The following is a 22,693-nucleotide window of genomic DNA, read 5'->3' on the forward strand; positions in this document are numbered from 1 at the left end:
ATTTGTGAGCCATTAGGCTTGTGTAATACTAATTTGAATGGTTCTGAGTCAGATAGCGGCACTGCTCCTATTATTACAGACACTGTTCTCTCCATATTCTTATGAACACTCTTCAGGAAGATAAATGTAACCCATATTTCAAGTCTTGTTGATTGCAAATCCTCATACATACAGAATATGATGGATTTTTATCTAAATGTTTATTTTGGAAGAAAGATGTTTAACTACTCAACCCTGTCTCCTAAATATATATATTTATATAGTACAGAGGAAACCGCATAGAGTGATCACGGTCAGAGTGATTAACCACTTATATGGATCAAAAAGCAGACAGAATCATTCCTATACAAATGCTGTTTAAAAAATTTGCTTATAGTAATCAAGTAGTCCACTTTCAGTGTTCATTTTGGGTCTTTTCATGCATGGAAACATACGGAAAACATTTTTAAAACTATGGTAATTCTATTTTACTCCCATGATACACATATGATGTGTAATGAGCGGCTGCGGCACCATTATCAGGCGTTGCAGCGCATCGCCGTAGGGTTGTTTGTATCTCTCTCTCTCTCTCTGGGCTGCGGGCCACTGCAGCCCCCATCCCCACAGCCTAAACGCACAACCTGTCTGCTTCAGGCTGGTTACCTGAGGCTGGTACTGCGTGCACATTGAAATCATGAGGGGAAAAAGAAAGTCATTTTCTCTCAGTGAAAAATGTAGTCTTCTTGAAGCTTATGACAAACTGCCAAAAACGAGCCAACGAGATGCAGCTGTACTGTATTTTGAAACAGTCAATAAAATTCAGATCAATTTTCAATCAATTTGACTCAGACAGATGTGATGTGATCTACTGTACTAGTTTGCAACAGCAAATGCTTTTCAAAAGAAATAATTGCTGCCCAGATTATAGTATTTGACTAAATAAAATTTTGACCAGATGATGGTGCCAGCCAGGAGATCAAAGTTATATTCATTCTCTGGGGACCATGATGTATGTACCAAATTTCAGATTTGGTACATACAAATTTGAGGTATTTCACAGAATATGTGGAAACTTTGACCCGCTGGTGGTGCTAGAGGAAAAGTCAGAGGATCACCAAAAAAGTTTGAATATATCCTCTAGGGACCTTGGATATCTGCTGTAAATATCATGGCAATCCATCTGATAGTTGTAGAGATTTCACTCTGAACCATAATTGTCAGGTAAAGTCAGGGGTTCACCAAAGTCAGTTAGATTCATCCTCTGTGAAGCATGAATGTCTGAACAAAGTTTCATTACAATCCATCTGATAGTATTTGGGATATTTCAGTTGGGGTCTAAGTGGTGGACCCGCAATACCATTCATTGTCTTGCTACTAGCATGGCTGAAAAGTCAATGTCAACCAAAACAATAATCTTTCCCAAATCTTGTGTTTTTGTATCAATGTCCTGAGCTTTGTACATCCTTTATACACTGCAGCCACCTCCCTATAATTCTATGTGGTACAACAACTGACACTTTATGGACAGGAAACTATGTCATATTTCCCCTTAAACATAAAAACATTTGATATAATGTTATTTTTTGGACACAAGATTGAACTACTTTGTATGGTTTAGGAAAATATCATTGTTTAGGTTATGAAAATTGCTAGGCTATAGAAATGATTGTGGTCCTGATTGAAATAGACAAATGTTTACTGTTGATAGGACACAATGAATAACTATCTCCAGTGTCTAAGTCCAATGCTTTGATGTATCCATCCGTCCCAGTTTCCTCCCTAAGAGATTAAATTGCACTTAAAACAACCACTAGAGGTCCTTTTTAGGTAAACATGAACCTGTTTTGACTTTTTTTTTTTAGGCATTTAAAAAAATGATTGATGTCTTTTGTGTCACACAGTCTCACTTTGGAGTGCTTACAAGACCTTTTCTATAATATCAGTTGAAGTCTTTCATATATGTGTCCCGGTGGATCATGATGTTATTGTAAATTGGCTTCTCAAGGCAGTGTTTCAAAAGGAAACCTGCTCTTAATTTGGTCTTCTCTGAATAAATGTTTTCTGCTTCAGTGGAGAAAAAAAAAAAACTTTTGACAAAGTGGGTCAGGGCTGTTATTCTGAACTGACTGCTATCTCCATACATACAGTACATTATAGTCTTAAATACTGATACATAAAATATATCCAAGATAAATGAGGTAGAGAGCAGCAGGTCTGACAGATGGGAATTCTTTGTCACCAGTGTAGAGTTTAGCCCGAGGCCTTGGAAGGTACACGTCTATTCTCCTGGAAGCTGACCAGGGGAACTGGGCCAAATTCATTAGCATTATCAAGGCCTTTGCCAAAATGGCTGCCTGTCCTGTGTCCCCTGACAAAACATGCAGAAGCATACGTCCAAGAAGTTCCCCTGCCTTACTGAGAGAAACATGCAGACATGACTTTGATCAGACTGTTTTAAAAGTTTCAGTTTCTAAGTTCATACGAGTTCAGGAACAAAAAAGGACACCTTTAAAAGGATGTTTCTGGTTTTTTGGAGCATCACTGACAGGATAATTGTGTCTTAAATTTCACAGTTCCTCACTGGTAATCTATGTATACTTCAAGTTTACTGATTTACCTCTCTCCAAACACACTGAAAAAGGCAAAAGTGGAACACCATGCAATAATTTTAAACAGAAAATTGACAGCTCTTTCCTCTACTCAGATATCAACATGAACCTTGACCTGATTGGCCATTGGTCACATTGCCTCTGATTTTTAAGCTGGAAATGGCAACAGATCCCCCAAATCAGTCCCTATGTTGACCAGTGTTTGAGATGATCGTAAATCAGAGTCATCTATCACACTTTATATGAGCAGCTGATTTGGAAGTTTGAAGAGTCATGTCATGTCACTTTCCAATCACTTCCAATCGTTTGTTGATTGGGAGACCTCTAAAATGGCCTACTGATCTATGAAAAGGATGTGAATCATATGCTATGACCCTCACATTTCAACCCAACTGAACACCTCTGGAAGATTTTGTAGCGACATATTACACAGAGCTCCACACAACTATCATCAAAACACCAAATGAGGGAATATCTTTTGAGGAATGCTGTTCATCCCTTCAGTAGAGCTCCACACACACACTTTGACAACCAATGACAAGGAGCACTGAAGCTGTGCTGTAGACTCATGGTGGATCACAACTTACTAACACACTTTGTTGTTTTTTAGCCACGCTAGCAGAGTGGCTGTATGAATGGTAATGTTGGTCCACCACTTTGGTCCAAACTAAAATATCTATCTATCTATCTGCTAAATGTCAGGGAATCACCAAAGATTGACTTATTCCAGGGCTGCCAACTTTTGACTTCTGTTTGGAGTGAGATTTGTTCTTGCATGGGGGTGGAGGATTTATGTAGTACTTATTTTTGTTCATAATAAAATGAGAATTATTCGTGGAAATTGACCCACTCTACCACTCTCTGGTCTTATGACTTAAGTCCTTTTCTTTATGCTAATTTGGGTTTGTTTGGTAGGATTTTTGATATTCACACAAAATATTACACATATTTTTCTTCAAAACATAGGATAAGAAAGATCTATGCTCCTCACCAAGTTGCTCCCATCATCCAACACCCTCCACATTATTCTGTAAGGTCTATCCAAACAGAAGTAATATCTGAATAAATTATCATCTTAATACAGACCCAGAACCACTTTAGTTGATCTCTGACAAACTGCATCCACTAAATCTGAATAAAGAATAAATGATGTAGATAAAAATCCATTTAAAATCCAACCAGATGTGTTCAGGTTTTAAATGTGTAGTTCGACATTAGTCTACTATGTCCTAATCAATCAGTGTGTGTACATTCACTGTAGTAACCTGGTTACTGTTAATCCTTGTGTACATGTGATTTTTCCACTAAACTCGACCTTATTCTGGAAGTGTGGCTCACTGATTTGAACTGTATTAGTGAGAGAAGACGCTGCTTTCTGGCTTTTAATTTTGTGTTTCTTGGTGTGAGTGTTTGTGTCGGAGCAGACTGACAGCACAGTGAGAGGAGGACAGACAGAGAAGAGCTTAACCTTGTTATACTTTGCATATCAGCCTGTCTGAACTTGAAAAAAAAACTGCTGTTCTTTCACTTAAAAATCACAAAGAGGCAAAGACTAAAAGTTAGCGTGAGAAAAGGCATGTGTGGTGTGAGATCATGAGATCTGTCCCACGCTCAATGTGTGAGAGTTGGCAGCCCTGCTTATTCAGTGGAATATGTCAACATCTACTGGATAGATTACCACAAGGGTTGATACAGACATGCATGGTTCCCAAACAATGAATCCTTGTAACTTTGATAATCCCCTGACTTCTCATATTGCACCACCATGAGGTTGTTGTGGTTTAAAGTCAAATGTCTCAATGGATTGCCATGAAATCTGGTCCACACAATCATGTTCCTTATGTTCATGTTAAATTGTATTCACTTTGATGATCCTTACACTTTCCATTTAGAACCATCAGTCTAAATTTCAAGTTGTCCAATACTATGGTTATTTAGAAAACTACTGACATTACCCTCAGCTGTACTTTAGCTGTTTGGTAGTTAGGAAATGTTAGCATACTAACACACTAAACTACAATAGGTAAACATGGGATGCATTATACCTGCTTAGCATCAGTATGTTAGCCTTGTCATTGTGAGCATGTTAGCCAAAAGTTCCACAGTAAACATACAGCCTCACAGAGCATCCAGTGTGGCTGTGGACTCTTAGTCTTGTTACTTTTAATTGTCACCATCTGAGCTCGCTGAGTACAGAACACAAGACAAGTGACACAATGCAGACATGCAGGCAGAGTTAAGTGACTTAAGGTAGTGGTGGGTGGATAGGCTTAAATACAGCAAAATAAAGAGCAGAGCTGATAAGGAACAGGTGTGGCTTGATGTGAGAATGAGTGGCAGGTGTGCTGATCTATGATGACCAGGTGGGAGGTGACTGGGAAGGCAGGAAAGTTTGAGTTCATCTGGTGGACAGGTGGTGAATGGTTGAATGGACTGGGAAGTTTTATAAAAATGCAAGGTCTGGGGGGAGTGAGAACCTTAAGCTTTTTATTATATCAAACCTCATACAAATAAAACTGCTCCATTGCACTAATAGAGGTCAGAAACTCTACAGGGTACCTTTTAAATGATGCATCTGTAATGGGTTAAACCAATATAGCAATGTTTGTTCTGCATAAAAAATACATTTCAACTCGTGATACATTTCAGCAGTTATGAGTGTTCAGCATTGTCTCATTACAGCCTCATTAAAACAATTCCTGCCAGGTTAGCAACAATGTGTCAGCATGTCAACAGCTGTGTTTCAGTTTTCAAGTCACTACTGCATTGCTCACAATAAGCTAGAAGCAACTGCACTACACAAGCCTGTCAGCCTTACAGAGTCAGTGTGTATTTGTGTGTGGTCAGCATGTTGTCAACGATACCCCCAGCCTGGAATGACCTCTTGACCTCTCAGTCCGTCCTGAATAGTTTCAGCCTCAGTGTCTTTTGTTTCTCCATCACCAGTGCCTTCCAAAGCTGTGTCCTACTTTCAGAAACTTGTGAATATTTTTGTTGACATTAATAGAAAATAGGAAAATTTAACATTATAGTTTCTCTAGATCAAATCCGATAGACATGCATGTGTTACTTAACATTACAGAAATATGGGAGCATATAGTTAATAAATGATGCATATGTGTCTGCCAGTTGGCAAAATTAATTAATGCACTCACTGCTAAGGGGATGAGGAGAGGAGGATTGCAGATTCAAATCAAACTGGAAGATTTTCATGACCTAATAATATAATAATATGACCTAATGTTATAATTAAGGAGTTTAAATGGAATGTGTATTTTTTAAACTGTTGCAATACATTTTCTTTGACCTTGATTAGTGTCTTCTTTATAGAAAGGTGGAATCAGAATGGTAGCAGAGGGTTTGCCTCCGTAATGGCACATACTGAACACCTGCAGTATAACAGTAAAACACCTAATTAAAAGTGAAAGGAAGATCATCTCTGTATGATACAAATAGATAATATTTTAAATACAAACAAATATATATAACATAACCATGAGTTTGTGAAATAATCCAGTAAATTATTATAAAATGCTAGTTCATCACTTTTAATGGTATTTTTCCTCACAAAGTCTTTTGCTGTGTCTCAAATCGCATACTTCTGTACTTACACTTAACATTTTGAGTGCATAAGTGCATTCACACTGAGAAATATGGAAAAATGCAGTGCACTGTGAGTACCAGGATGGTAGTCAAAAAGTTGAGTGTGGAACTATGGACACTTCTCACCCTCGATGGTCGCCATCTTGGCTACATAGTGGAAGGGGAGGGACTACTTTTCAAACTGGAAATGGTGGCCGAGTACGTTGTAACTATGGTGAACATCGCCACATTATACAAATGTATGTGTTTTTTAGCACTAAGCACCACTATACTGTTGTCAGATATAAGCTATCAGTATGTTTTTTGGGTTAATTTAGCAGTCTGTAATGATTTGGTAGCGCGAACGATAACACAAACGCTAATGCTAGCTAATGCTAATTTGTGATCGTCATTTCCGGTAAGTGCACACCGGCCATGTTTGATTTGAGATGACACTACCCTGTAGAAATTGTAGTACACTGTAGTGTACACAGTGTACTACATGAAAGTTTACTGACAGAAGTATGTGATTTGAGACACAGTTTTTGTCTGTCATGACAAACAGGGCAGAGCCAGTTGCATGGTGGGTGTTCATTCATTCTGACCTCAGCAACAGCCAGTTACATACTGGCAGTTAGAACTGGCCCTGCAGTAATATCACCAGTCTCTCTTATATCACAAGCACTATTCTTTCTGTTCTTTCTGTAACTGTCCTATCATGTCTAAATAAAGCTATTATAGAACTTTTTATTCTGTCTGAATGACAAAAAGACTTTAACAGATAGATGAAGACAGTAGTGTTATCTCATTGCCCCATGAGTCACAGGGACTGACCTCCTGTTCACACATATGGTGTAACCTGATTGTGTTGAGAAAAGTTCAACTTCGTGTAAATTTTCTCTGTTGAGCGAGAACAACAACATGGAGAAAACCAACTGCACCTGTTTTGATCCATGGTTTTGATTTCCTGGGGAAACAACTGTTAGCAGCTCAGCTGTTAGCTCCAACTCATATGTAAAAGTTCCTCAAACAGGTTTGGAATCACATGAATTAATTCATTATGCACCAGTATAGCTGCAGTGGGAAAAAAATAACTGTGTTCTGTGTAGATATGCCGTAACTGGTAAGATCTCACAATGGAGCAACATTGCTATAAATGGGAAAAGAAACACAAGCATTCGGATGATCAAACTGATTTTAAACAAACTGACAGTTTATAGCCACCACTTTATTTGGTGGAAAAACTGAAAATGAGTGCACCCAAAATGTTGGTAGTGATCCCTCAATGCACAAGAAAACCAGGAGCACAATGAAGTCACAGTATGGTAGTACAGTGAGTATGGCAGGTCAGAGTTGAACCAGGAAGTGAGTCTGTATTGGTCACTTTTTGTTTTTTCTTCCAAATAGGTTTGACTAACCTAGTGTTGTTTGTTTAAAACCTGACCTGTTTTCAGAGATGTCATCAGGTTCTCAGCGATTTTCCTTTTAATGACCACATAGAAAAATCCTCAGTACGTTGTTTGTTCCATCCCCTGCTGTTTAATTATGGGGTGTAGTGAAGTTTGCAGTCTCCACTAACTGAGTTTTAGACTTTTAGTTGTGTTGTTTTAATGATGGTATCTACAGATCCCCAGAGTGGCCTGCCGTATGTGATGTTGAACAGTTTGGAGCTAATCTGTGTTAAAAAATGACAATGTTCCTCCAACATGGGGTGTGATGTAACAATTCTGTGCATAAAATGTGATATTTTTTTTATCAAAATAGCAAGTGTTTTTCTGGGTCACCCACTGCAGATCAGCTGCAGAAGATCGTCTGTTAAACGATTAAAGCTGTGCTGCCTCGCTACCTCCAGCTGTAGTCAGATAATGTGCTGTCACGTTGCTTATGCTCTAGTAAAAAGTCAGAGTGCACCTCAAGAAAGAGAAAAGAAAAAAAAAAACATGTCCAGAGAGAGAAAAATGACTAGTTCTCATGGAGGGCTCAACGCATGACGAGGGAATTGTATCTGAATCAAAAGAAGCATGCTCTTCTGACATTTCAGCAACAATAAGCACACAAACTGAGAAAATTCACCGTCAAATGTCTTTCCATCTATGTCACTGGTGCAGAAAATAGGATGTGGACATTTTAAAGAGATGTGGCGGTTTATTACTGTGAAGATGACATGTCCCTTGCAGACGGGCTATGAGATAGCTCAGCAAGAGCCGGAAATCTGCAACGGCATGACTAATCACATTTAATTAGAATGCATACCGACGACAAATGTGTCATTTGACTGTCTCAAATGGGAATGTTTAGAGTGAGCAGAGGAGCTGCTGCACAGCATCTAAATCACATTCAGACGAGCTGTCTGCTGGCAACAGCAGAGCTAATCACAAGTCTGAAGATTTATGAAGTGTCTGTAAGGCACTGATATTAAGACTGTTTTGTCTTCTTTCTTTAAAGACACTGATAACCCAGAAAATGCTGTTACAGTTTTGTTATAATGGAGAGTTTTTAAATCCTGAACCAGTGCAGGTAGAGGATGTTTTTATGCTTTATTTTTTCATCACCAAAGAATAGCAATTTTATGGCATTTTATTTTCAACAACAGAATTTCTAATTATCTCCAACTCAACAGTTCTCCTCAGTCCTGCTGAGCTTTTTAGCCTCTTTTAGCTCATGGTTTAATCTGCCCCCCCCCCTCCCCCTCCTCATCAACCTCATAGCTCTCATACTGTAGTTTCCTTTTCTTTGAGGTCTGTCTTCGATCTTTAGAATGGATTATTTTTGTAGTATTTTTTTTTTGGAACTTTTTCTCATTTTTTTTCATGTCTGCCATTGTATATTTGTCTTTATATTCATACATACACACACATTATTTTAGCAAAACAAAAACACTTCAGCCAACAAGGCTACCTACTGTAACTACTTTAACTCACCATCAGTCAATCTACAGTGCTGAAAACAACAAACTGAAGATAATCTGTTAACTCTGACAGATGCAGACATGAAAGCTGAAATAAAGACAAAGCAACCAGAAGACACTAACAGGATATATATATATATATATATATATATACATACATATATATATATATATATATATACATATATACATATATATATATATATATATATATATATATATATATATATGTATGTGTGTGTGTGTGTATATATATATATATATATATATGTAGTAGATGATAGGCAACAGGTGAAATCAATGAGTAGACAATGATAAGTTATTAGCTGCAACTTCCCACTGGTGGCAACTCTATCAATTTAAAAAGGAATACAATGACTGGTGTTGCTGGTAGTGGTTGTGTGTGTGTGTGATTGTGAGAGAGAGAGAGAGAGAGAGAGAGAGAGAGAGAGAAAGTTATTCATCCAGTTTTATGGGTATATATGACAATATTAATTGTATAGAATGCCTGTGATATTAATACTCCTATTTGATGAGATACCCTGTTGGAAGTATAGTATGTAATACGTTGCTCGCTCTTACACATACGGAAATATTAATGTTTATCCAGAGTCAAATTATTAATGTGCAGCAAGCCCTTATCTTTCTCTTATCTTTTTTTTTTAATGAATTGCCTGCGTTTAACAAGCACCCAACTCAACTGATCACAAGAAAACATGTTACTACCACAGTGAACAAAATAGAGATAAATAATGACATCCATGGCCTCTACAGTTTTCCATAGGTTAATAACTACATATTACAGTCATCATCAATCACAACCATTCTCTCTGTTAGAGGGATTAACATTTCACGGAATTCAATGTGTCCTTTTCTTGCATATGTGGCAGTGAATGTCTTGTAAAGTCCAACTGTTCCACTAGTGATAAGACTGACTGACAGCAGAGAAAAACACAATGATCGACGAATAAAAGTGAAATCGCTGTGACGTAGTCGCAAACCTGAATAGCGCTTTACACTCGGTGCGACAGCCATTGTAGCTGGCATACTACTGTACATAATGGCGTGGCTTGTCAATAGCTAGATTATGTTTTATAAACTGGACTTGACCAAGAATGGAAGCTCCACAGGAACACTCACTCAATCTATTGGTAGTTTTTATTCGGTTTGTGTTGAGGAAGGCTTTGTCTGCTGATCTGAAAGGATCAGTCCAGTTATAGGAGTTCCTGGGTAAAGCCATCTGATTGTAAGGAAAACTGCTTTTAAGGGTAATTCAGGTTATTTTTTAATGTTTACTTGCCTGGTTTTGGCATCATGATGACTGATTGTTTGCCGTTATCACTACTGAGTGTACTTACATTTTGTCAATATCACTAATCTCTAATACAGAGACAACTATGTGCCAGGTCATTTTTTTTAGAAAAAATATTTAAAAAAAAATATACTCTAACGGACAAGTCTATGTTATAACCTCTGATGAGTGTGTTAAGCTAAATACACACTACCTTTGTGATGAGTTGAAGTCACTACAAAGGTACAGCACTGCCTGCAACACAACATAATCAGCATAATAAAGCATATCAAGTGAGCCTGACATGGACTGATTGACCTTCTTGACCATGGAAAAAGCAGATGACAAAAACAATCTCATCACAAGCTTTTGATCCAATCACACGATTTTCCTCAGCAGACTGAGTCGCCCAGTTGTCACGGAATTGCAGATGTTCAGATTTCCATTCCTTTGAGTATTTTAATGGTTGACCCACGATTTTGTTTACAATTATTAGAATAAAAATAAAAATACTATGACACTTCAAAGTATTGAGTGGATCATTTTTGATCTGGCTCAAGTATTGTTTCATAATTAGTCTCTATTTGTACTTTGCATGCGTAGATACTGTATCTTATCAGTCATTAATAAATGGGTGATTTATCCTTCATTAATGTTTCATAGAGCAGAGAGAGTGTTTTCTTTAGGTTTGACACCATTCACTTATAGAGAAAAAAAACACAATCATATTATATTATGATCTCATGTTATCTAAAACAGGAAAACAAAACAACCATTATTATTTCTATGAATTTTATTAAAAGTGAAGGATGCAAAAACATTTTTGAATGGTAGGTTTCATCATCAGACCTGCCAACCCTGGACAAATTTTTTGAGCACCACTTCTGCAACTTAGATGGCTGTTGAAACTGTAGAAGTCATTACATCCCTCCTTAAATATTGTACTTAATTTGCAGTGAGGGGGTGTTTCCTTGAAATTTTCCTGGAGTAGGCAAAGTTATAGACTACAGTGCCAACACACACACACACACACACACACACACCCCTAGCAGGCCATAGGCCCATTCTGCCTGCACACACCTACACATACATGCCTCCTAGTAACTTTCTAGGTAATGTTAACGTTATTTCTGTGGCATATTAACTCTATTATTAACTTTTTTTCCATCATGCCACTGCTCCTCTCATTACAGTTACGGGTTTAGCTGCAACAATAATTATGAATACACACTATGAAAAAGTCACGTTTTACAATCTGCGACATACGGACAATATATCCTAACGTTACTTTGCCACCTTAAATGCCTGGTGAACAAGCAAGCTAGCTTGCAAATTACGTAACGTTAGGCTAACGTTATTAACGTTAAATATTTTCCCAAAGTTGGAAGGTCTGCATTAACTTAACACAATTCACAATTTCAACTTTCCACATCCACTCCAGTCCGTTTACATTTACAACGGAGTTAAAAGTAGCATCCACACTTGAGGAAATAGCCAGCTGGAGTGAAAAGGGGGATCAAGAGGGTTAAAGTCAGTGACATGTTGCTTTCGATTTGCAGTCTCTTGTAATGTCATCACATATTTGTCAAGAATGACCATATCATGGATGTATGAACCATATCCCATGGATATCCCCGCTGATATTTGGGTGAAGGCTGGAGGAATGAATCCGGCGCTATGATTGGTTAAACTATTCTTCTTCTATTGCTTTTCAGCAGGCTACAAGCTGCTGCCTCTTGCTGTTGGACTTGAGTACTGCACGTGCACAACTGAACCATAGATTTATGAATTGAACTCACAGGCATCACCAGCTTTTGCGTAGTTTAGAGTGACAAATCGTACCAGCGTACTTTGATGTCAAAATGCGTACCTACTACACTAAATGCGTACAGGCTGGCAGGTCTGCATTATAACCATTTAAACCATCAATCAACACTGCCTGTAAACCAAAAGCCCATCATCTCTCTGTCAATTGTACACAGTTAACTCAGCATTGAGTATATTAGTCATAAAACAAAACATTTGGTTTGCAAATTTCAAACAAACAATACTGAACACAGAGACTGTCTCGAACAAAGTGGCTCAAAAGTAGATGGGAATCAACTGATCTCTGAATTGTGATGTCACATTTTTAACGTTATGGTGAATCTGCTCATGATGGTACATGCTGCGTTTGCTTCTCAGACCCTCTAGTTTACACACACGTGTGGATGTAGCTGTACAAAACTCAGAAAAAGTGATGATTGATTCATGATTATGAACCAAGATCTGAAGTTATAAGGAGCGTCTTTTTCTATAATTTCAAAGTGGATTTACAGATGCTTCTCCTTAACAAGATCAGAGAAACAGCTGGTTTTCCTAATGTGTGTATGTCTGTTCATTCTGATTTGACAGATTTATGATTTTGACATTAAGGGATATGAATTTTGACACAAATCGAGTCCCTCCGGTGCAAAGGATTAAAGATTTGAGATCATTATCGTTTTTATCATAATCTCGATCTTCCTCACATAGAGGGGGTTTGGGGTGCTACCCCGGATTCACGAGAGTGTTTTTCCTCTTGATTCCTCAGCTGAAGTGGTGTGGTCAGCTTTAGCTTACCAGTCTATTGTGACAGCTAGAAGACTGCAGAAGAAGACAAAGAACAATAGGTGCAGTAGGATAGTGTAGGCTATGAGTGAGTCTGGAACAAATGCTGCTTTTCTGGACCATTGGACAGTAGCATATTTTGTGTGGGATGGAGCTTACTGTTGCTTTCAGGGTTTATGAAGTGAACAATAGGGACTCCAGTCTGGGCTCTTAATTTATATGTCTGTTTTTCTGCTCTCTCTCATAGATAGATAGATAGATAGATACTTTATTTATCCTGAAGGGAAATATAGATGATCTCATCATCCATCACCTTTCATTAAAAATTTCATACTGGTTTTCCAGCTCCCTTGGTAAAGTCAAGATTTTCACTGGATACTGGAAACAATGACTGATTTCCCCTCCAGTTGACCACATATTCCACACGCAAACACACAAACACTTCAATCCTCTGTGGGTTTATAGGTTGCCTTTTAAATCTGCCCTCTGTGGTCTTGAGTATGTACAGAGCTTCAAATAAATGGACTGCCTCTCTCTGAAACAATGAGAATTTCCTCAGCTCTGACAAAGATCAATCTTGGCCGCAAGCGAGGGAAACACAGTCTGTCTGCCAGGTGGGTGCACTGCTGCTGTGGCCTCTTATATAAACACACAAATCCACTAGAATGCCACTCATATTTTTTCCGCAAATTTGAATATGTATATGTATATGTGTGTGTGTATTTCAATCAGTGAATTAAGCAAAAAAAAGAACTGTTTATTTTACAGATGATATTGATGATTAAGTCTTTGGTGCTTAAACTCTATAGGGAGATTTTAAATGGAGGGACATCAGTCCAGAGCTGCAGCAAGATAAAAACCTCCATAGAGTCCAGACAGTGGTGGTGGTAGCTGATGACTTCTGCTGAGACCGATAAGGTTGATGGAGTGATGCACTGATGAATCTGCAAAGACTGGGAGGTGATGGGGAGCTGGTGGGGTGCACAAAACAGCATCGTGAAAGCACTAAGGCATAGAGGGAGAAGACATGTTTAAAAAAGACAGCTGCAATATGATAGGCTTACAATGAAGGTGTGTTACTGTGCTATTGGTTAGATGTGACAAGCTGATGTGAACAGCTGACGCCTTAACTGATGCCCAGGTGATTGACAGCAAGGAAATTATGAGTGAGCATGTTTGTGGGATGGGAATGACAGATTGAGAAAAAAGACTACAGACCCAATGCAGCAGCTAACATAACTCTTTAGACAACTATGGCTTTGAGGAAAAACTGAATTGCATGTGCATTTAGGGGTTGACATAATAACTGGTACAAACAAGCAGGAGTGTTTTGATCATCAACCACAAACGAGAGCTGAATATGGATGCAAGGTGCCCTACAACCTTCATCTCCCTCTGAAGAATGAGGAATCCCTTCACCTGTGGTGTGAAGCTTTAAATCTGAAGAAACCACCAAAGCGACCATATGTTTGTTCTTTTCATATCATTGACACAAGCCCTACGGAATACCACCCAATACCGGAGAAGTGGCTGAGCTACGAAGCCCCAATAAAAACTCCAAGGCGACGTCTTGTCAAGAGATCAGCAGCCACAGGTAACTGACGTTTGAATGGGTAACAGTTAACTTAAGCTAGCTAATGTCAAGTCTTGTAAGTAGTCTCAGTTGGTGTCCCTAATGACAGTTAATATATCAACTCACATAAAGCTTGTCCAGCAAACTGTCTTTAAGTTTATCCTCCCATGTCACTATATCGCTCATCACTACTGATTATTGAATGAATACTGATTATTTGAATGACCACTTCTACAGGCGTTGATATTAGCTTCTGGTGTGTTAACTTACTTGCAAATAGTCTGGATATGTTTTATGTTGTATGCTAAACTGGTTGTGGTCTTATGTTTGGCAGATGACAGGCACTGTGATGCAGATGCTGACACTCGGTGGGAGGTTCAGGCACTGATGGATCACAGCTACACATCAGGAGAAAAGAAGAAGCTTGTATGCGACAGAGAAACACAATGTGGTGGTGAAGAACCCTTTGCCCATGCCATCCTGAAGAATGACACCACATCTGTGCTGTACACAGGCCTTTCTCTCACTGTCTTCTTCGATCATGTTAAATATCTGCAGTAGTTCTATAAAGCAAATTTTAAGATGCACATAATGGATCAAATATTGATGACAATGATGAAGCTGAAGCTGAATCTACTCCAGGGTGATCTTGCAGAACACTTTGCTGTGTCCCAGGGGGTAGTGAGCAGGATCCTGTCCTATTGGATAGACACAGTAGGGGAACACATGAGGATCTACATTCCTTGGCTGCCACAGGAGACAGTCCGGAGCACGATGCCTCAGTGCTTCAGGGAGAAGTTCCCCAACACCACCTGCATCATTGACTGCAATGGGACCACCCCGCAGAAACCACACAATCTTGACTCCAGAGGTGAGTCATAAAGCCATTATTCAAGCAATGCTCTTCAGTATTTAGTTGCTGTTGCCCTGTGTGGGCTTGTTATGTTCATTTCTCCTGCTTATGGAGGCAATTGTAGCGCAAGTTCATCATTCAAGAGTCTAGCTTCCTGGAGTACCTGCATCCTGGTGATGAAGTGATGGCAGACAGAGGCTTTACCAACAGAGATCTGCTGTTTGAGAGAAGGGTTAATCTTGTTTTACCAGCGTTCACTCAGAAAGGAGGGCAGTTTTCTGACAAGGATGTTACTGGCACAAGGGGGATTGCAAATGTGCTCATACATGTGGAAAGAGGTATCAGGACGCTCAAGGTGTTAAGAATAATCTCCCAGACTGTATCTATCAACCTGAGACACAAAATGGACAAGATCCTCCGAATCTCTGCAGCACTTGTGAACATGCAGGGTGAGATCATCCATGAGGATGCTGATTGAGGATGGCAGTTCACATTTTGAAAAGATCCTGATTTCCACTGAACCTGGATATTTGTCCTGCTGAGTGGACCTGCTTAGATGGCCTGCAGTGCCTCGATTGTGCTATCAACTGTCTGTTTTGATTTTAGTTGCTAATGGAATTTGTTGTATTTACTCATATATGGAGTCCGTGGATGTGCTCATAAACTGAACTACATTTAAGGAAAGAACTAAGAAAAGCTTACTATTGTATGTAAATAAAGTGTCAAGAAGATATATTTCACTTATAGATTTGCCTTTTGCTTTTAAATAAACTGTAAACCATTACAATTGTAATGCACAAAGAAGAGGGTGTGTCTTGGAAGATCTCAAGTTTTATACTAAACAGTTCTTGTGTTTGCACCTTGATGCTTTTACTTTTGTAATGACTTTTCAAGTACTGAGTGATATGGAATGATTTTGAGACTATTTAAATGTTTACAGATACAAATAACTTCCTGTTTAACTTGTGTCCAACTAAAATAGCTTGTTGTCTGACATTCCGACAATGACAATGACCGACAATTTACCACCACAGAGGAAGATGATTTGTTCAAAGGTGGAGAGTTCCATACAGCAGGTTTAACCCTTACATACTGTTGAGGTAAAAAAAATTTAATCCCTTCTCTCTTTTTGTGGAGTTGACATTTAAACATCAATATCATTGAATTAATTTTCTTCTGATAGAGATGCCTTGTCACCACAGCCAAGCAGTGCCTGACCTGAGTTCAACCCTGGTTTGGAAGAGGGTTGCAATGGATGGTTGTTGGAAGCGTGTTGACTGATTCAGATAGACCGTCTGTCAGTCTAAATGGGCTACGAGCTAGCCAATTCAAGTGGGTATCATCCTTTTTGTCCCAGTAACATATCCACTTACTATTATGAGGACTTTTACTTTGGTCATAGCTCTTCAAGAAGAGAACTTTGTACTAAGATTAAAACTGCAAGCAGCGTTGGTCGGGACCTCGCACTCTGGCCCGTCAGGATCAGATCATTTTGCTTTTTAAAAATGAGGGATATTTCTTACAAGTGTGGTGTGCTTTTATTTTGAAAGTTTGATTGACAGGATGAGAATTTTCTGCAGGGTGAGACATGTCTGTCTTGCTCACACCTGTGTCATCAAAATCATACAAATGTTGGGCCCATTCACTTGAATTTCAATTAGTAAATTGAAGTTAGTAAATTGAACTCTTGATGAGTTTGTGTGTAAAACAAATTAATTTCCTAATTTTCATCAAGTCTATTTTTTAGAAAAGTAAAGACTTTTAACCCACATGACTTGGTCAAAGTTTGATTGACATGTGTACTGTCAGGTGTGTAGAGACAATAAGTAACTGCAAATACTCACATATTTGAATGGAGAGTGTGAGTGAACCCACACCTTTTTGAACATTTACTGCTTCCCCATAGTTTTAGATAGACTTCATTTGAACTTTAAATGAGTCACGAGACTTTGACCTACAGATCTTGAATTTACATGTTCTTTCTATCTTTTATTGTCTTTGAAATATTAGAGTGTGAGTTTTAAAGTCTTTTCTTGCTCCTCCTGTGATTTTATAATGAGTGTGTATTGTGGAATATTTCACAGCACTGGGGGAGTGACATAACAAGGAGCAGTTGGAGACTTGGAGTACTCTTCTTGTGAAATCTCCTCATAAATCCCATGACTTTGGCCAAATCTTACATTAAAAATCATATCTTTTAGTAGGAAATTTTGTGGCGAATCCGTTGATACAGGTTTGAAAGTGGTCAGACTTATATTTTAGACATCAGAGGCATCTGTTTGACACAAAGTTCATGACCATAGATTGCCTCCCCATTGGCTTACATTGTACGGTGTGATGTGGCACTACAACTTTGAGGGCTTATAAATCCAAACCGTTCGAGTTATTACGTTTTTAACGACTTTTTTTCAGCATAGTGTCATAAGTCACCTATTTAAGTTTGAAGCCGATACCACCAACACCCTTGGTGGAGATGGCGTTTGTTGCCAAAATTGAGGCAAAGTCTTATTTTGAAAGGCTAACTACGGACTTCCTGTTGGATTTAGGTCAGGGGTGTCAGTGTATGATTTGTAGGTCTTGATCAGACGAATAATTGAGTTTTGGTTTGATCTCTCTACAACATTCCTACTCCTTTACAGTAGTCCTCTGCCTTCTGGGCTCGGTCCCTAAATATAAAATATTGATCCTTACTTGCATTCGAAAGGACTTATATGAATTTTGTGATTTTGGGAAAACACTGGATTTGAAAGAATGCTTCACTGCTTTTCACAATTTTATAAAACGTTTCTGCAATGTCGCATGTTTACGAAGGTTTACATTGTGAGAATGTTTTGAGGATGTTGCTCTCAGCGAAAATTCTGTTCAAAATGTGCTAAAGTGATTTTAAGAATATGTGTTTAATGTTTTGAAAATGTTTTGAAATCATAGAAAAAAGAAGATGCAGAACTTGCCTGAGAATCATCACATTTTAAAGGTTTCTGCAGTATGAAAGTAATCCAGTGATAGTTGTCTGGACATCCATGTTTACATTACAAACAGGACTTGCTAAAAGCTAATTCAGCAGACTTTTAATGGAGACAGTTTGTCAAAATGTGAACAAACATTAAAATATTTGGTGGTAACACACCAAGTACTGCAAAAATGTGTGAGCAAAGACAGAGAAGAAGACTGCAGCTAGTGAACATGGATGTAAGTAATGTAACATGTTTGTTAGTGGCTGTTAGTTACTCAGTGTTATGAATGTGTTGTGGTGAGAAACTGAACACTGAATGCAAACAGAAGCTTTGTTTGTTTACAAAAAAAATTCCACATGGAACCTTTAATTCATTTAGTCAGACATCATTTTTATGTGAGCTGGTTTCTGATTGGTGGCGGCGTGGGGTGGGAGGGGTCAGTTGACTTTTTTTTACAAGTTTTGTTGTGTTAATAACATTTCAGTGACTATTATTCACAGTGTAATTAGCACCAAATTCATATTCATTCATCTTAAAATATATAAAACACTCAATTGTTAAATTAAATTGCAATATGAGGCCTGATACCTTCCTCTTTTAAACATGGTAGTGAATGAAACAACAGCCTCCACATCGTCCACATCATCAAAACTTGATGATAACAAACATGAACACACGTCGTGTCCTGCAGCTTGTTGAACGAGCCACTAAACAAACATTCACTGGAGAAAAGTGCACTGCTAACATGAATTAAATTTTGCAATTAATCCGCGGTTCACATGCCTGCTGAACCATGGGGGGCGATCCGTACGGATCATGGATCAACTACGATGCGTTACGCCACTATATGCAATGCAAATATTGTAGTAAATATTGTCAAGCTGATGTGACAATGAGGTCTCGAACAGAAATTGTTGCACTCATTTTTGCATTATGATGACCACTGACAGTTTTTTTGTTTTTAATATCCCTCCAACACTGACAGCAGCCTTTAACTAGATAAATTATTCAGGCGTCTGTATCACAAAGCAAGTTCAACTTAAAGGTGTTTGATAAATCAGCTTCCAGAACAAAGTAGAAATCAGCTGGTTTAGTGATCATTAGTCAGTAATTTAAATGTCAACATCAATGTAACTTTGCTCCAAAGATTTCAGTCTCTTTAAATGTGATATCTGTTTTTTAACTTTTATTTTTTAATCCATCTTTTATTTTTTAATCCATCTTTTATTTTTTAATCTGATATCTGCTGTCAGGTCACATGACCTCCTCCATGGTTGAGCTCATGATGTCATCAGTTCCGGATGTCATCAGACATGTGACCTTTGTTAATCTGTCACACATCAAAGGCAAACAGCTTTATGATGCAAGATTCTGGGAGTTTATTAGTTAAGCTGAGACCATCTCATCTCATCTCATCTCATCTCATCTCATCTCACAGCTGTACACAAGTATAGTGTTCCAGAGTGACATTCTGTCAAAGAACGAAGAACAAAGGCCATCCTTCACGCACAACTACCGTCTACCACTACAGTCTACGACAGACATCTTACTGTTTACTACCTCTGGACATTGTTTTTGTTAAAATGATGAACAGAGGAGATAACCCAAGACGTCAGGGCAGATTTGCTGATGCTGCACCACATCAGCATCCTAATCAGCATCCAGATCAGCGTCTGAACTGGCAGAGACCACCGGCTGGAAGGCCTCCCTGCCGCGACTGCGGATATCTGCAACATTGCCTTGACATGGCTTACAGGCAGATTGCTGACTGGAACGACTGGTCCCAAACTACAAACTACAGGCTTCATGCCAGCAACAAAGCCATGAGAAGGCTGGAGGAACGTCTGGAGTCCAAGGAGAGGGAACTGACAGAGGTGCTCCAGAAGTGTAGAGAGGACATCTCTGAGAGAGATTCTCTCATCTCCTCCCTCAGAGAAAGTCTCCAAAACAAGAGCAGGCAGGCCGACACCATCGAACACTTCTGGAAGGAGGAGTGTATGAAGGTCACAGCCAGATGTGAGGCAGAAAAAGTCATACTGTTAGCTTCTGCCCAGCTGAGAGAGGAGACACTTCTGCACAGCCAGAAGACGGAACAGAAACAACACGAAAACCAGGAGAAGACAGATGAGAAACAACACGAAAACGAGACAGAAGACAGACCACAAGAAAATGAGGGGAAGACAGAAGAGAAACAAGAACAAAATGAGTGGAAGACAGAAGAGAAACAAGAAGACAATGAGTGGAAGACAGAAGAGAAACAAGAAGACAATGAGTGGAAGACAGAAGAGAAACAAGAAGAAAATGAAGGGAAGACAGAAGAGAAACAAGAAAATGAAGGGAAGACAGAAGAGAAACAAGAAAATGAAGGGAAGACAGAAGAGAAACAAGAACAAAATGAGTGGAAGACAGAAGAGAAACAAGAAGAAAATGAAGGGAAGACAGAAGAGAAACAAGAAAATGAAGGGAAGACAGAAGAGAAACAAGAAAATGAAGGGAAGACAGAAGAGAAACCGAAACACGAAAATGAGGACAAGAAACAAAAGAAAGCAAGACAAAAACGGGAGAAGGAGGAAAAGAAACAAAGAGCAAAAGAAGAGAAGAAGAAACAAAAAGAGGAGAAAATGGAAAAAAAGAAACAAGAAAAAGAGGAGAAAATGGCACAGAAACAGAGAGAAAACAAGGAGAAGAAAACAGGTTTTTGGGGCTGGTTACGCAGGAAGAAGAGCGACAGCGACAGAAAGGTGGAAGAAGTTGCTTGTTGTTCAGCGCAGGCCGAACAACAAGCAGAACCCCTTCCTCTCTCCACCCTCCCTCCCTCTCTCCATCCTCCCTCCTCTCCTCCATCTTACTCACCCCAACCCTCCCCCCTTTCCTCGTCTTCCTTTACCCCCGACTCCTCTTCCTACTCCGTTATACCTTTCATCCCTCTCTGCCAACCTCTCTCCTCACCCCTACCCTCTCTCCTCTCCCCCTCTACCTCTCCTCCCTCTCCGCCACCCCCCCTCCACCTTTCCTAACCTCCTTCCTTCCCTCTTCCTACTCCGTTCTACCTTTCTCTCCCCTCCGCCAACCTCTCTCCTCACCCCTACCCTCTCTCCTCTCCCCTTCGACCTCTCCTCCCTCTCCCCCACCCCCCCTCCACCTTTCCTAACCTCCTTCCTTCCCTCTTCCTACTCCGTTCTACCTTTCACCCCTCTCCGTCAACCTCTCTCCTCACCCCTACCCTCTCTCCTCTCCCCCTCTACCTCTCCTCCCTCTCCCCCACCCCCCCTCCACCTTTTCTAACCTCCTTCCTTCCCTCTTCAGGGCGGCACGCGGGCTCAGTGATCAGCACTGCAGCCTCACAGAAACACCTCCACCTGCCTGTTTCTGCTTGTTTCTGTGTGGAGTTTGCATGTTCTCCTCGTGTCTGCGTGGGTTTTCTCCCGGCTCTCGGGTTTCCTCCCACAACACAAAGACATGCAGATTAGGCTGATTGGAAACTACTAAATTACACCTCAATTGATCACAAATACCTGATGAAAATACAAATAAAAAAAAATAAATAAATAAAAAACAACAACTGTATGACTTTATACTGTGAATGTTAGGAAGTAGAAGCTCTGCTGTCAAATATGATGTTATGATTTAAACAAGAGTAAAGTTCCATTCAGACAGGATGAACATCACAGGAGGAGGTGGGGAATCAAATTATCTCTGTGCTCCTCTGTAAGTCAACTCATGGTTCCTGACGCCATTTTAACCATGAAGAAAAGACAGGATGTGGTCTGTAATAGACATGAATATCCAGCTGGACAAAGCCTAAGCATGAATATCAACACATGTTTCAGACATAACACAACACTTGATTGTTATTATTCAGTGTGACTTTTTCTGCCCTCACTATGTGTGTAGGTGCACAACTCTGCAGCCAGTTAAACACACTTCCAATAAATTACTGGAAGCAAATGTGAAACTGTGCAAAAAGTTCAATAATGGTGATTACAAATAAAAGAAACCATAATCATTCAGACTAACATTGTAGTATAAGTATAAGCTGGCTGTCAAATGACTTCTGTTATTCATGCTGGGAAGAAACACAGTGTTATCTGTGAAGATCAACATTAAGTCCTCATAGGAAGCAGCTACATGTAAACATACACACAACAAACAGGAACTGCTAATAGAGAACTCTGCAAACATTTAATGGTGTAAATTAGCCAAAATGTAAACTAATATTGGCTGAAAACTGGGAGCAAAGACAGTACCAGTCCAGACCTGTAACTGATGTTACAACAGCCCATTTCATGAGCTTTTATTGGGTCTTTCTCTCCTGATGGTTTTATGTTTTACTGTCCACATCGGTTCCCAAACAG

General features: G+C 39.2%; 1 long non-coding RNA gene across 1 annotated transcript; it reads left to right on the top strand.

Annotated features, from left to right (window-relative positions):
- The first annotated feature begins 12,625 nt into the window (after positions 1-12,625).
- Positions 12,626-16,514, top strand: LOC121880956. Its single transcript, XR_006091659.1, has 3 exons — positions 12,626-13,572; positions 13,768-14,552; positions 14,866-16,514. It is a non-coding gene; the product is annotated as an uncharacterized LOC121880956 (long non-coding RNA).
- The last annotated feature ends 6,179 nt before the right edge of the window (positions 16,515-22,693 follow it).

This window comes from Thunnus maccoyii, chromosome 16, assembly GCF_910596095.1.
Source record: "Thunnus maccoyii chromosome 16, fThuMac1.1, whole genome shotgun sequence".
NCBI classification, from domain to species: Eukaryota; Metazoa; Chordata; class Actinopteri; order Scombriformes; family Scombridae; genus Thunnus; species Thunnus maccoyii.